The following is a 17,077-nucleotide window of genomic DNA, read 5'->3' on the forward strand; positions in this document are numbered from 1 at the left end:
GGGAATAAGAAATTAATATCTTTTCTGTAATTCCTCTCAGGAGCACTGAAGGAAGAGAGCATTAATGTAAAGAACTTCCAGGATTGGAACAAGCTGTAGGGCATTTTTCCTTAGACTTTGGGTTATAACTTTCATTGCACCATCACCATTAATCAGTAAACAGCCACAGACAGCAGTTACCACTCTAAAATGGTACTCCTTTGCAAAAGAAACCCGCTTTTTCTTCCATTCCTGAGACAGGTATGTCTCTAAACGACCTGTGAGGAATTCTTCTGTTGATTAAGATTTCAAGCCTTCAAGATACACACAATGCCAAAAGCGGCAACTCTTTTCTCTTGCCAGTGCATACACGGTGAAGCTGAAGCGCCAATTTACAGATGTTTCACATTTAGGAAAGGCTTTTCCAACAAAGACCCACTGCAGTTACATCACAGGCTCCACCTCCGCCTGCCAGGCTGCTTCTCCCCAGCTTGTTAGTGAGGACAGTATGTCTCACTGTGCTTGATTAACGAAGAAGAGAAATCCCAAAATGGAAGACATTTATTTCCCTTATTGTGTTTTGCTGGTTTAGTTGAAAATATGAAATTTTCAAAGATTGTTAATTACTAATACATGTAGCTCGGAATTAACTTAGGCATGGTAATAACTCTATGAATATCAGCTTTCCAAGAGATTTTGAGCAACATTACAGTATTCTTTGTGCTAAAATTATTGATAATAGTGTTAGAAGGGAATTCTATGAAATAGCAAAATAAGTGAAAATTTTACGTAATAAACACCATTTCCTAAAGCGTATTACTGAGATGCTCACAAATCACCCCAGCTGTCTTAACAGACAAAAAATCTGGTCAATTGGGAAGTTTGCAGAGCTTGGCTAGACCTCCAGGTGTTCTAAAGAAGCATTCCTTGAGTTCTCTGAGAGTTTTTAGACAGTCACTGGTAGCGTTGTCAGATTTAGCAAATAAAAATACAGGCTTTCCAGTTAAATTTGAATTTCAGAGAAACGAAAAATCATTGCTTTTGGTATAAGTATGTCCGGTGCACTATTTAGGACATGCATATACTACAAACAGTGATTTGTTGTTTCTCTGAAATTCGGTTTTGATTGGGTAGCCTATATTTTATCTGGCAATTCTAGTCACTGGAAATTTCTCACCCCTCTTTTTTGGGTCACTTATGGGTTGAAAAAATAAAGTGGAGCAGAAATCATATGCTGTTCTGCAGACAATCTGGGACAAGCTGAGTTCTGGTTCAAGCTATTGAAAATAACTCATGCTTAAAAGTAAGCAGTTTCAGTTCAATACATATTTGTTGAGTATCTCTGCTTGCTGGGCTTAGTGAGAGATGCCTAATCTACAAAGATGAGTAGGCGAAGTCGAGGGGAGGGATCTGTGTCATAAGATGTGAGACTTGCTATGCCAGGTGTGGGGGGTGTCCACTTAGGAGCCTGGAGGGACACTGAATTCTGCTGGGCAGCTCCAGTCAGGGTGTGAGATGACCAGCCATTTTGACAGATCTGGCCTTGAAGAAGAGAGTAAGATCTGGGAGGAAAGAAGGAAAGGAATTCATGGGTTTATAGCTAGTGGAGTGGACCTATAAGTTGAAGGATTTTACCTGATGGCCTCAGCTGGAGGACAGAGTGGCCTGCTGAGAATGAGAGAAGTGTGAAGGGTATTCTGAAAAGAAAGACTTTAAATAGTTGCTGATGCGAATGGAAGAAGGAGTTGAAAAGAACATGTGCAGGAATTGGTAAATGGTATTTGGGTGAATGCGTCTCATTGCATTAAAAAAGCAGTTGTTCTGCCCTGACTAAAGTGCTCCTTCACTATCCCGATACCATCTGATTTCCTCAGGTAAAAGGTCATCATCAAACAATACTGGAGTATAATATTTAAAAGTTGTATTATTTTTATATAAATGTAGGTATTTAAATAAAATATTTGAGATGCTGATCAATATTCAGTTGCTTCTGGCACAAAGTCCTGAAATAAGATAAGCAGTTGTTGTGGTTTTAGGAAACCTATTTCTTCAAGTAGAAAAAGATATTAAATAGCAGTTATTTCCTGACTTGGTCCAGCTATCTTTAAGGAAGCAGATTCCGATGATGAAAAGAATGTAGATTTTACAGAAATAGCACTATGTGAAAATGACCATATGCTTGTAGTACCAGAGAGTACCTACTCAGCATGTTCCAAATACAATTAATTCCAAAAAAATACCACTTATATTTGTGTCTTTGAAGACCCAGTGGGTACTTTCACTATTGATCAGCATACGATGTTTCCGGGGAAGTTGAAGATCAAACCAGTGCAGCCTGTATAGAGAACAGTTACTCATTTCTTGAAGATTCCAATTTGCCAAACTCAAGCAAATGACAATAGAGTGCCATTCTAGATTGCACTTCTGTCAACAAATCTAATTGTCTTAAGGACCATCTTCAGAAGACCTTCATATATTTGAGTATCCATATGTATGGTTAAATTTCTACTTCATACTTTAAAGAAGTTCTTGAAATCATGAAAATTACCCTATGCTAAAATGTATAATGAAATGGTTAATTGGAGTCTTTCTTATCAAATAATTATTCTTTAAAATAGAGCAGAAAACAATTCAATTTCAGGTATTTGTGCTGTTCCTCTTTGAAGTATCTGCCAAACATATCTTGCCTTATAATTCTGATAATACATGAGAAAAAAAGTGATCAAGGACATATTGAAGTTGCTAAAATTTCAAGGCAATTGGACTGTAGGTTTTATTTTCAGCAAGATTTCATGTGGATATATTAAAGAAAGGCTTACTTCAGTGATCTCTAATGACAGCTTACATGGACTGTCAACCAGAGAGAGCTTTAACTGAAATTGTGTGCTCAATTCACATTCTAAGTCCTCAGTAAATATTCTGAATTTAAAGAATCTGAAGACAGTATGTTCTTGCATCCCAGGAGCTTTTAACCCTCCAGCTCACTTTTGCTGACCACGAGAAAGTCTTATTTTACGTCAGTTTCTATGCTGTAAAATGGAAGATGTGCACATTTAAAAAATAATATTGTGCCCAATCCAATCCTCTATGTCTATAAAACGTTAACTATTACTACTATTGTAAGGGATAAATTACTTCATTCTCAGTGTAATTAGACAATTTGTATATTGTCTGTGTACTCTCTGATGTTTCAGATGCCATAGAAATAATTCATCATTTGCTGTTTGAGTTTTTGCTTTTTTGGTATAAAGCAAGATGATTGTGGTAAATGCTTAAGGAGAGTTCATTAAGACCCTTTTAAAAAATCAGTCTCACACAAGCTAATGCCTGCAGATTCAAAGGTGTTTACATACCTTTTAAACGTAGTTTCCATTTTAATTATTGGGATTAGGACTTGGTTAATTAGAATGCTTGGTCTAAGAGCTTATTTCAGCGCTGTAACTTGCCTTCCTAGTTCCCTTGTACAAGTAGATGGTGAAAAGCTGCCATATGTTTTCAAGGTTTCCTTCATAATGAAACTAATTATTTATCCTACAGCTGCTTTTTGGGTTAGCAAATATCATCAATGACATCATAAAGTCTGTTCCCTGACTTTTTTTTACATCATCAGTTGGCGTTATAAATATTTTAAGTGTGAATCAATCTCTGGAATGAACTTACTCTACAAGTATATTTCTTCCTTTTTCCTTTAGAAGAAAACGAATGTTCTACCCTTCAGAATTTGGAAGCCAGATTTTCTGAAGATTCTATAGTCCAGTAGAACACTTACATCTTAACTTCAGATTTTCTTTGGTCTTAGAATCCGTTTAAATTATCCATTTAAAACAATTGTTTTTAATTGAGAAGTTTAATCATACATTCTCTTAAAATAGTATACATTTATGAATGCTGTTTTAATTAAAATGTATGTTATGCACATCATTAGTCATAATTTTAAAAGCCTGTATTAAAATATCTAAGATAGAATTTTGACTTTCATATTCTGTCTCATTTATAATGTATATGTAGCCCAATATATGAACCTAGTATGTGAAAATCAACTTATAAAACAGAAGGATTGGTTTATAATTTTTGCTTCACCAAGGAGTTCTGTGTTATATCAAAATTCCCTCCTGTGATTCCTTTAAGTTGTAGATAACCTAGAGTATTCACAAAGAGCCAGACTCATCAAATGTTTACATCTCCACAATCCTCTGGTACACGTCTGTCAACTAGGCTCTTGAGTAATCTTTGTGGGTGAGATGCAGAAATGAGGTCTGGGATGCAGTCTAATAATTGGCTTGATCAGCCATCCTCAGAGCTGCACCCAGCTGTTCACAGGCATGGAAGCCAACATGAGAAGGTGGTTTCTGTTGACCTGCCCCAGAGCTCTTGCCTTGACCCTGACATTTCTACACTTTTATCAACCGCTCAGATATGCTTAGATGATGCATATATCAGGTTTGTTGATAATATAAAGCTCAAAGCACTAATGAATTTGGATGATAATCAGGATTAAACTTGATATCCCTTATCCCAGAGCAAGGGCTGAAACTAAGATTATATTTAAAAAGAATAGATGTTGGCTTCATTTAGGTTCTAAAATCAGTTGCGCAAAACAGGGAGTAGAAGTCCTAGTTTAACAACAGTTTGGGTTGTGAAAAATAGTTTTAGTGCACTTGATATTAACCAACAGTATAGGCAAGATTACTGTCATCTTTGGTTGGATTCATAGATGATAGTGTCCACATCAAAAAGGTCAGGAACAAACAATATAACACTGTACTGAAAGTGATACATTTTGGGCCACGAGTCAGGGATGTAATAAGAGGGAATGCCTTTATTGGGTAGGACGTTGGCCCACGTGACCTTAAAAGCACCTCCTAAATCTGATTATGCAGTTTAAATTGAGCTCCCAGGCACTTAAACATGAATCTGCCCATGTCTAATTCAGCTTAGTAACATTTATGTAACATATAACAATTGTACATCCTTTCCTTGCTTTGTAATGAATATCTATCCTTATTCTTTTTTACTTAGTGATTATTCCTTGGATAATGATATAATCATGACTCAAAATAAGTTCATCTACTCTTTGACCCCCACTGGGTTAAATTAAAGAGACTATTTCCAGGTATTCTTTAATTATCTAAGATCATACTTGAAATTAGTTCAAAATGATGTATATTTTGAATAGCCATAAAATAGACGTGTCTTCAGATTCTAAAGTAAAAATGCACAGTCCCCCTAATCAAGTTAGACAAAGACGAAAGACAAACGTGTTCACTCAGGGTACTCTATGTTTACTCTACTGCTCTGTATTATATTTTGGCTTTCAAAGGTATTTGTTTATAGTGTAGAGTGAGCACTTACCATTCCTTTTGAACACCACCATCTGAACCTCTTTCCCACCTTGGGGGCTCTCCCACATTATGAGGCAGAGCCCATTCCTCACTATGGGAGCTAAAAGTGCCAGATGCTTCCTTTCTCAGACACCTTGCATCATAGGCATGGGCCCATGACCCAGACTGTGCCTCAGGGGAGCAATGCCCCTTGACCAGTACTGGGGGGTCGGTGGGGCTAGCTTCAAGAGTCTGGACCTGGTGGCAGCAGTAGAGGTGTCTACACTGGACCAACCATTTTAAGGGTTATTTTTGGCTATGTAACCTCTAAACCCAGTTCTCTAGCGCTCCTGGAAATTGTGTGGGTTACCTTCAGAACAAGTTCCTTGTCTGCTTAAATAGGCAGAGCTAGTTTCTGTTCCTTGTGATAAACTTTTGACTGGTAGAGGGTGCGAGTCCATGCTTATGTTGGCATATTGGTCAGTCTTTAGGACCTGTTGAACACAAAACACCCTGAAAGGCACGAAAGGAAACGTTTATTCATTCTCTGAGTATTTCTGGAACAAGGCACCTTGCTTGGCATTGGACAGAAGGAAAGGCACACAAATCTGGTATTTTCAAATTAGTGCTACGGGGACAAGTAGGAGGAGGTAGGGATGCCACAGGCAAACAGGTGGAGGCAGAGATCCTTCTGTGGATCTACTGATTCTAAAGATTGATTTAGTTTGGAGATGAAGAGTTAGGATAAGAAAAGGTGCTTTTGGGGAAAATATTGTATTTCATCAATTCCAAGAGGCAAATTTTTTTCGTCTTAACATTTATGAAATTAGGAAACATTGTTAGAGTGTGCCATGTTTTAGTTGCCACTTTTTTCTCCTCAGCCCATCTATCATTTTTCACTGAATCTAAGATGTCATTGATATATACTATTATATTTTTTATCACTAAGAAAAAAGCTCAGTAGTAATTACTAAAAAATGACAATACCTAACACCACACTGGGGCCTCTAGAGTGGAGGATTTAAAGAGACCCTAAGAGAACTAAGTCAGTTGTGGAAATGGTATGGGTTAAATACCAAAATCCTGCTCGTTGTTGTAATTTCCCAAAGTTGTTGAAGAGGAATGGATTTACCTCTAACTTCTGTTATGAACAAATTCAGGTACTAATCATCATGTCCTTGCTTGGCTGGAAAAAAATGCCCAGTATACTTACAGTGATTCCCAGTGGTTGGTACCTTTTTTTTTGGTAACTTTTTTATTTGGAAAATTTCAAATATATATAGAAGTAGACAGAATAGTGTAATGGATCCCAATATTCAGTAGTCACCAACTCATGACCATTGCTTTTTGATTTCACCCCTACTCTCTATCTACCCCGTTTTATTTTGAAGCAAATGCTAGGCACGTATCGTACCATTTGTAAATTTTTCAGTGTGTATCTCTAAAAGATAATGACTTTTCAAAAACCCGTGGTCACAGTATCATTATTACATGCCTGAAAAAGGTATCTATAATTTGTGGCATTTTTTAAATAAACAAATATTGTATTTATTGTAATTAGGTTTTAAGATGCTTTTGCTTTGGAAGTTTTTAAAAAGAAAACCAAATTAGGTCCACTTCAATGTCCACTGATTTCTTTTTAAGAAATGTATATAATGCTGACAGGTCATAGAGTAGCTCTGTAATAATATTTATCTTGATTGTCCATTCTGAAGCTTTCTTTTGAATATGTTCTCTGGTCAGGATTTGTACAAAGAATATACACTCATGCGTCACTTAATAATGTGGATACGTTCTGAGAAATGCGTCGTTAGGCAATTTCGCTGTTCTGTGAACATCACAGAGTGCACTCACACAAATCTAGATGGTATAGCCTACTACATACCTAGGCTATATGGTATTCATCTTATGGGACCACTGTCATATATGCAGTCTGTCACTGACTGAAACGTTATGAAGTGCACGACTGTACTGAAGTTCTTGCCATTTCCAAAGCAATCCTCAGAAAAGTCCTATCTATCCCTCTATTATTTTTGTTCCCAAAGGGAGGATTCATAGTTACTGTATCAAATAACTTGGACATTCTGTTAGATAATGGGCACACATCACATTGAACCATGTCAACATTTGTTAACTCAAACTCTTCCACTTTCCTATTAAATATTTTCAGTGCATCTTCATCTATGTCAAATCTAACATACAACCTGCAATGCGTGGCCTGGTTGGATACTGTTCTAGAAGTAGCTTTTCAAATCCATCCATTTGTTGCAGGTGACTTTCTGGTTCTTTGAGCCTTAGTTTCTTTTTCTTTTCTTTTTTGTTGAAGTGTGGGTTCACAGGGTTTAAGGGCACTGGACCTCAGGAGGCTGGAAGCATCTCCCTGTGTGTGTCCTCTCTTTTACATTTAAGTTTTTGTTTTTATCAAAGTAATACTCACACATCATTTAAGACATCATATAATTATATAACATTATAATGAAAAATAGCAATCCTCTTACCCTAATCCATCTCCATTCCAGATTTGTTTCTCATAAATACCCACTTTAATTCTTTTAGCTGTTTCTTCTGGTGGGTTCAACCTTACTTTTAAATAGTCAGCTTATACTGCTATTTCTCAATTTTTTTAAAGTATTAGATCCACTGATTTTTTCCTATTGAAATGAAGATTTAACTTTCATATGTAACTCCTCTGTCTTACACACATGCACTTCTTCCTCAATTCTCCCAATATTACTAATTTTGTTAATATGATAACAAATTAAATTAATTAATTAGTTAATAACAAAATAAGTGTAAATTTTGACAATGTAAATTTTATTTACATTTGATTATACAGTAGTCCCCTCTTATCTACAGGGAACACGTTCCAAGACCCCCAGTGGATGCCTGAAACTGTGAACCCTATATATGCTATATTTTTTCCTATACATACACATTTAAGGTGTAACAGCAAAACTAGCAAGAATTTCTTTTTCTTTCTTCACAATTTCACAGATAGAAGATTCTTTCTTACTATAGATCTTAACAACCTGAGTATACAATTTGTTTTTCTTTCCTTATTAAATCGAGAACTTTCACCTTTTCACTTAAAGGGAGCGCTTTATGGCTTCTCTTTGGCATATCCAAATTGCCAGCATCATTACTCTTGTGCTTTGGGGACATTTATTAGGTATAATAAGGGTTACTTGAACACAATCACTGCAACAGCCGATTTGATAAGCGAGATGGTTATTAAGTGACTAATGGGCAGGTACAAATATAGCGTGGACATGCTGGACAAACGGGTGATTCATATCCTGGGTGGGATGGAACAGGAGGATGCCAGACTTCATCACGCTACTCAGAACAGCGTGGAATTTAAAACTTATAAACTGTTTATTTCTGGAATTCTTTGTTTAATATTTTTGGTCTATGGTTAACCACAGGTAACTGAAACCAAGGAAAGGGAAACTGCAAATAAGGCAAGACTACTGTATTTTCTTTTTGTACAACTTTTTGTTTTCCCAAGTATTAGTACTTGGCCTATTTTTACTTGCTTATTTTTCTATTACACATATCACAAATTTATCCCCAAACCAATAGAACTGTAAATATTTTCTCCATACATTCATACATGTCAAAAAATCTGTCAGTTCCAGTTTTTTTCATGGAGACATCCTTTTTTTAAGCCCTCATTCACCATCATTCTGAGAGTTCCTTTCACCGTTCTCCAGTAGGGAACCTTCTGATTCCTGGGTCCAATGTCTTTCTCATTCCCCATCTTCATTTTGGTGGAATGCTTCCTTTAGAAGCTCCTAAAAAGGCATGCTTGGGAGGTACATGGAAGGCCTTGTGTGTCTAAAATTGTCTTCATTCTCCCTTCATGCTTAATATTTTGGCTGGGTATATAAATCTAAATCAGAAAGAATTTTTTCTCGGAGTTTGTATTCCTGCTTCTATGTTCCTCTTGACAAATTGGACACTTCTGATTCTTAGCCCTTTGTATGTTTATTTTCACTCCCCTGCTGGAAACTTTTATGTTGTGGAATTTCATCATGACGTGCTTCGGTGAGGATCTTTTGTCATTTAAGGAGCTGTGTGCCCTGTGGGCCTGTTTGATCTAAAGACTCATGTTCTTTAGTTCTTGGAGAATTTCTTGTATTATTTGTTTGACAGTCTTTTCACATACATTTTCACTTTTCTTTCTCTCTGGAATGACTGTTATATGGATGTTGATTCTTTTTCTCGCCAATTTTCTCCCATTTTTCATCTTTTTGTCAATTTCTTCTTGACAGATTTCCTCAAATCTGGAAGATTTGTTCAACTTGATCTTTCATTTCTGTCATTTAAGAAAATTTCCATAAACATTTTCTTATTCTCTGAATGTTCATTTCTATTATTTCTTGTTCCCTTTTTTCTTATATTTGTGAAAATTAATTATGATGTATTATAGTTTTCTTCTCTTTGCATTGCCTCTGTTTCTTCTAAATTCCCTTTTTCACCTTTCTTTGTTTTGAGTCTTTGTAATTCACTCAAGTTAGAAACTTTCTTTAATTGTCTGATAGTCTCTGGCTATATGTTCATATTTAAGGTGGAGGCACTAAAATGCCGTTTGGAAGCTTTCCGTGGGTTAGGGGGGGCTTCTTGACCACTTGGCTTCACAGTAGTCCCATTAGAGGTTGCTGCTTCATTGGGGGAAATCCACATGTGTCTTGGGTAGTTTCCTGAGGGATAAATCTCCAATGACCTATGAAGGAGCATTCTGGCTGCTTCTGTTCTGGGAGTTGAGTGGAAGAAGAAGCCTGGATAAATCTTAGATTTGTCATGTAGACTTTCACATAACCTTCTTGTATTCAGTGTGACAGCTCAATCGCATTTTCTCATGTCTGAACCTTCAGAGCCTTTCTGGCTCAACCTCTTCAGGAGGAAATCTCACCTCTTCTGATAGAATGGAGAGGGTCTGCAGTTTTCTTAGCACCCAGTAACCTGTTTGCTTCCAGGCCCCTGGAAGCACCCCGATTTGCTCGGACCTTCCTGTCAAATGTTTCTAGATAGATGACCTCACTATGTTCTGATTATATGAAAGTGAAAACTTTGCAAAAAGCCTCAGTTTAGATTGGTTAAACCATATCCATTTAATGTTAATGCAAACATGAGTTTACCATTCTTTTATTGTGGTTTTATTTAGAAATTTAATTTTTAGAACTAAAATATATAGGAGGCTGGCCTGGTGGCATAGTGGTTAGGTTCACATGCTCTGCTTCAGCGGCCTGGGGTTCACAGGTTTGGATTCTGGGCATGGACCTATACACTGCTCATCAAGTCATGCTGTGGTGGCGTCCCACATACAAAATAGAGGAAGATTGGTGCAGATGTTAGTTCATGGTGAATCGTCCTCACCAAAAAAACCCCACTAAAATATATAATTGAGAATGCACAACATCTAGATTATTTTTGTGGGAAAATGGATTAATATTTACGTTTTGGAATTTCTTTATTCTTTTATAGATTAAAACAAATTTCATCAGTACTGCTCTCCCTGCTTTTCTTCCTCCATGAAAACAGTACATACATGTAGGTGACCACAGTGAAAGCCAGAAAACCACTGTCCCTTTGAAGCAGATCATAAATATATTTGCAGGCAACCCCAAATTCTGTGGCCTGCATAGCCTCCATTGCTATAAATCACAAAAATAAACTCTGGATGAGTGTTTTATTTCTGAAGAAGGGAAAAAACCTTAGCGGTCATTTTCGTGAGTGTCAGCAGAGCGTTTTTCAAGCTAATCACCAGAGAAGGAGGAATGGAAAGTTCTGGAATGTGGCCAGAGGGAGATTGTTATGCATGAGCATTATATTTCTAATATGACGTGTGTGAAATGTAAATGCACAATTTGAAAGATTTTTCATTTCTCTGGGATAGTAAATGTTCATATTGCTTGCTCTCTCTCCTTACATGCCCCCTGTATAAAGTCAAAATTGTGCTCTATATATGTTTCAAATGCTCATAAATAGCCTTAGAAATTTTTCTTTACCTTCTCTTCTCTCCCCTCCCATTCCCTTCCCTCCTCGTTTCACGTGGTAAGTCTGATTGCGTTATATCCTTTGAAGACAGAGTCCCTCATCTGTCTGGGTCTCCCTTGCACTGACAGTGCTGCTTAGAACTTGACAAAATATGAAGCGTGATACAAACTTAGCCATTATCTTAATTGCTAATTTAGACTCGTTTATTCACCCAATTTGAATCTGACACTTGGCCCACCTGATTTAAGAAGACTGACCTCCTTGTGTGTTTTTGTGGGTCAGCTCAGCTAGAGCCAGCCCCTCACTTGGCAGGGCTTACCGGCTACTCCTTAGCCGTAAGACATCTGTGCCCTTGCCTGCTGTTCCCACAGAGACGTGCTTCCTGCTGAGGTCAGCCTTGTTTTGGAGAAGTTTCTCTAATTTCTTTAAAACCAACCACAGGTATGCATACATACAAAGCATAATAGAGAATTGATGGGAGCTGTGAGCTGAATTAATCACATCTTAAAACTAGCTTGGGGCCAGCGGTTAAGTTCCCGCACTCCACTTCAGTGGCGTGGGGTTCACCAGTTCAGATCTGGGGCATGGACATACACACCACCATCAAACCACACTGTGGCAGCATCAGACATAGAGGAACTAGAAAGACTTACAATTAGGATATACAACCATGTACTGGGGCTTTGGGGAGGAAAAAAAAAAGCGGAAGATTGGCAAGAGATGTTAGCTCGGGGCCAATCTTCCTAACCAAAAAAAAACTACCTTGGCTTCAGTTATCTGTAAGTTTTGGCCTGTATCAGACTGGTGCCTTTCTCCTCCATTTTACCCTCTCCATCTAAATATAGCCTTCACCGAAGAAAGGGTGCAAAAAGAGAAGCCTATATCTGTTTCTTTCGCAAATCTCTGCCTGCCTGCCTGACTGAGGGATGTTACCATTTTGATTTCACTAGCCTTCAGCAGGGCGCAAGTACATTCTGTGAGACCATTTAAGAGGGAAACTGAAATTCCCACATAGTTAAGATAACTTACTTAGAGTTGATTACTGTCATCAGGAAATTTTCTCAGTTATTTTTAGAAAATATTTAAAGTGACATAGTATAATAAAAACACAGGATAAACGGAACTGAACTAAATTGGCCACAAGCTCTCTTCTAATACCCAGAGCAGCTTTCGATCAATCTTATTTTTAGGGGAGAAAACTATAAAAGTTATTATTTATGAATTTGTGATTCAATATGACATTGTTTCTTTCTTCTTCCACCTGAAATAAAAGAATAGCTCAAACTGAGGAAATTAAATCTGTGGCAAATAATTTCTATGTTGCCGATCTTGACTTTATCATCTGCAGAGTGAAGTTGTGTGTGCCTCTCTTCCCCAGCTGCTAAACTGAGGGGTTTTTTTACTACTACTATAAAATGTTGCCCAAACTTGCCCTTTTTAATCTAGATTCAGGGTAGGGGGAGTGACGTGTTTTCATCTTCTGGTTAGCATTAATTACAGTAAGTTTTGTTTTGAGGTTGACCTATTTGGTTAATTTTTTTCTCCTAGTGGTGTCATAGCATGAAAAGAAAACAGCAAAAACAAGAAGCAATTAGGGAAATCTAAAGGAGAACGGAACTTATTTTCCTTTGCAATGAATTTCAGAAAACTAATTTAAGTTAGTTTTTATCTCTTACATAAATTTGGAATATTTTACCCACCATTAGATATATTTTATGTTTGCTAAAAAAAATAAATAAATATTTTTACCTACAAAGGAAAAGGTGCAATGTATTATGAAAACTAGACCATACAGAGGTAGACTGAAAGAAAACCGAGGGAAAATGCCAGTTTGAAGAGCCTGTCACCCTGACCATGACTCAAAGAATAATTTGGGGAGAATGAAATCACCACACGGATAGCAGTGTGGACCAGGAGCCTGAATTTCATTGGATTTTCTAAACCCAAGGGAGCACTAGATTTACATTGGGGGGAGAGAGGGGATATTTTTATTATTAGTTATATCAGAATTACTCTGTCAAGGATTTATATGTCCTTGAAAATGTGGCCTCCATGAAGAAAACAAAGCCCATAATTTTTTTTGAGGAAGATTAGCCCTGAGCTAACATCTGCCACCAATCCTTCTGTTTTTGCTGTGGAAGACTGGCCCTGAGCTAACATCCATGCCCATCTTCCTCTACTTTATATGTGGGAGGCCTGCCACAGCATGGTTTGCCAAGTGGTGCGTAGGTCTGCACCTGGGTTCCAGACCGGCAAACCCTCAGCCAGTGAAGCGGAAGGTGCAAAATTAACCCCTGCGCCACTGGGCTGGCCCCTAAAACCCATAATTTTTGACTCTGTTATATAACTTCTTCCCATAAAATTTTTATGTTTAGAAACTTTCAGCTCTGTAGTACATCTGCTTCCAGAAAGGAAAGAGGCTTCTTTTCAGTGGCACTGTTATTCAAGAGCTATCCCCTAGCTACCTCCCAGAGGAACTCTCTTACATTTTGAGTTGCAGGTGTACATCCAGGCCTTGGTTATCTCCAGCTCTGCAGTTTCCTTTGAATTGGATACACTGTACATTCTCTTCATTCTTGTATCAATTCAGAATTTTACCTCAGTGGTTTCCAGAGGCAGCACAGAAAGTTAACTAACAACACTGCCTCAGGAGCCAGGCTACTAGGGGTTTGAATCCCACCTCTGCCACATACCAGCTGTGTGACCTTGGAAGCTTCCTGAACCTCTCTGTTCCTCAGTTTTCTCGGCTGTAAAATGAGGATATTATTATTATTTGTTTTATAGGATATCTGGTAAGCGAGTTAATATAAATAAAGCCCATAGAATATTGCCTGGCGCATGGTAAGCACTTTGTAAATAATAGCTTTTATTCATAAGACTGTAAGTTAAGACCATTTTAAAAATTAAATTTTATTTTTAAATGTACTCTATACAACATTTTTTAAAAAACTGGGACAATCCCAAATTAGGCAAATTATAAGAATAGAACAGTATTTACTTTGTGAATTGCCTTTTATTTATGTACAAACATTGAGTCCACAAAGCATTTTGGTTGTCATAGAGGATGCAGTCAGTCCGAGTTTGGAGGGCTACATAGAAAGCAGCGTTTTTCATCTCATGTGGGGATTATGATTTTAAAGACAGGAGTTCTGTTCCCTCTAGTTGAGTCTCTAATTTATTCCCTGGGATGTTCAATAGATAGATCAGCTTCTAAGAGGTAGGGTCACCCCAGTGGTACTTTACAAAGAGCCTCGGGGAGCTGCTCCCTCGAAGGAGGCAGAGCAAGCTCCTTGATGCCGGGCGAGAGGACGAGTTTTCAGAAGCAGCAGCCCACTCCCCGCTGCCCCTCTCCTCTCAGCTGGAGAAAAGGTACAAGGGCGCACAGCCCCACACGCAGCGCTGAGGCGTCCATTGATCTCTGGAGGGGTTTGATCCACCGAGCGCAGTCGTTTGATCCTGCCCTTCGGCGTAGGTCGGGGCAGCGGCCCGTCCGCGAGGGAGAAGTTACTGCAGACAGGCTGAGAGGCTCAGGAAGCCCAGAATTATGATCACATCCTTTATTTTGATTAAACAAAGACCTACAAAGTTTTTTTTTTCTTTCAGTGGAGAGATTTTTAGTTTGTTTTATTAGTGCTGTTATTGATCAGGGCTGTTACAGAAGTGCATTTCTCTAAAAGGGTACAGAGTTCATTTCAACAAATCTGTGTTGAGCGCTCTGTTAAGCTAAACGTCCAGAACCAAAATGGGAGGCAGAGAGGTGTTTATTTGGGGATCAAAGAATTGTAATTCAGGGAGCACAGATTCAGGTAGAAATCCAGTGTCGCCCTAGGGAGTAAAAGTCAGGGGCTTTTAAAGGCATAGAAGGGAGCTTTGCACTGCAAAGAATGTTAATTGGGGTTGGAGGCAGAAAACTAATTTTGGCTAAATAGAATTGATTGCTAAAGCTAGCTAGAGGGAGGCAAAAGGCCGTCACTGTGGCGAGCTGCAGGTTCAAAATTCCTGTTCTGCTCCATGAGGACGTGCCTATGACCCATTTCCTTAACGGCGTCAGGGCTCCATGTTAAAGCTCTTAAAGGTAAATGACTCTGTTTTGTTTCTCATTTCACAACTCAATGTGCCAGGCATTGTATCAGGCCCTGGGGCTTCTCTGGTGCCCTAGAGGAGCACGTAGTCCAAAGGGGAGAAACATGAAACCGATCCTTTTAGGACAATAGGAGCGATTTAAAATACAGCAGGTAATTCTGATGTCCACCTCAGGTTAAAAACCCCTCTGGAGAGGAAGGTGTCGGGAAAGGAGAGCTGACAGAGCGGTTTTCGTGCTCTCCTTGCATGCTGTGAAACAGGTGGCATTGGACTTAATGTCTGACCAAACAAGAGCGAACTTGATGTAAATACTACCTCAATCAATCTGAACTAAACAAAAAGTATCAGTGTTTTTCAATTAGTGAGACAGATATAAACAAGGCAAGTAACTTACATTTAATCGAGTTAAAGTCAACAGGCTGGTGGGTAAAATACTTGAGAAGCCTGTCAGGGCTACCATTTTGTTAGAGCTGTGTGCAGACAGAAGCAAACTCAAGTTTTCCCCGACCTTCGGCCCTGCCCAGCCGCTGGAGAAATGCTGCTTTGCCTACAAAGGAGGCCTAACGCAAAGGAGTTGATTAGCACAGCACCACTCGTGGAAGAACAACGTGGAGGACATTGCTCTTCTGTAGTGACTCCCTGGGTATCATACATTGCGCACCAAGTATGATTTGTTCCATGTTCCTGCCTTTTACACAGATTGTCTAGTTAACGGTAAATAGGACATTAACAAGTATGCCTCCTTCAAAACAAAGCTAGATTTAAAAGTAAACTGTAATTCTTTTTTTTTTAAGGTATCCTTTTTGGCGAGGAAGAGTGGCCCTGAGCTAACATCTGTTGCCAATTTTCTTCATTTTTTTTTTCTCCCCCAAAAGCCCCAGTACATAGTTGTATATCCTAGTTGTGCGTGCTTCTAGTTGTTCTATGTGGGATGCCACCACAGCATGGCTTGATGAGCGGTGTGTAGGTCCGTGCCCAGGATCCAAACCAGTGAACCCCAGGCTGCTGATGTGGAGCATGCAAACTTAACCACTACGCTACCGGGCCGGGCCCTCTTTTTGTTTTTCTACAGAAAACATTTAGAGAAGTTATTTAATGAATACCAACAAGCAGTGCCTTAGATACCATTTGCACAGGCTTTCTTCTGCCACCAAAGCCCTTTTTGGTGTTTTCTCATCGGGGGACAGATAATTAGAACTAATTGCTGTCTTTGTTTCCTGTTTGGGTGACAGATAATTAGAACTAATTGTTATTTTTCTTCCCTTCACTTTTCCTATCCAATCAGTAAGTCCAATTGATTCTACTTTCCAAATATTTTCCACTTCTGTTTACTTCTTTCCATCACCACTGTCATTGTCCCAGTTCAGGTCACGAGTTGCCAGAATTCATTTTAACAGTCTCCTAATTGATTCTTCACTTATCAAAATGATCTTTTTCTTTAGAGGAGGCTGTAATAAAGAATGGTTGGGGCTGGCCCCATGGCGTAGTGGTTAAGTTCACGCACTCCACTTTGGCAGCCCAGGGATCACAGGTTTGGATCCTGGTGCAGACCTACACACCGCTCATCGAGCCATGCTGTGGTGGTGTCCCACATACAAAATAGAGGAAGATTGGCATAGATGTTAGCTCAGGGCCAGTCTTCCTCACCAAAAAAGAAAGAAAGAAAGAAAAGAATGGCAAAATATTAATACGAT

At 38.5% G+C, this 17,077-nt stretch overlaps 1 protein-coding gene and 1 pseudogene across 2 annotated transcripts in view; one reads left to right on the forward strand and one right to left on the reverse strand.

The window, feature by feature from the left end:
• The window catches only part of ELMOD1 (ELMO domain containing 1), a 63,029-nt gene that overhangs the window by 1,510 nt on the left and 44,442 nt on the right, over positions 1 to 17,077 (forward strand). The window lies entirely within an intron of this gene.
• LOC124225572 (rRNA N6-adenosine-methyltransferase METTL5-like) lies at positions 6,891 to 13,874 on the reverse strand (annotated as a pseudogene).

Source organism: Equus quagga, chromosome 14, assembly GCF_021613505.1.
Source record: "Equus quagga isolate Etosha38 chromosome 14, UCLA_HA_Equagga_1.0, whole genome shotgun sequence".
NCBI lineage: Eukaryota > Metazoa > Chordata > Mammalia > Perissodactyla > Equidae > Equus > Equus quagga.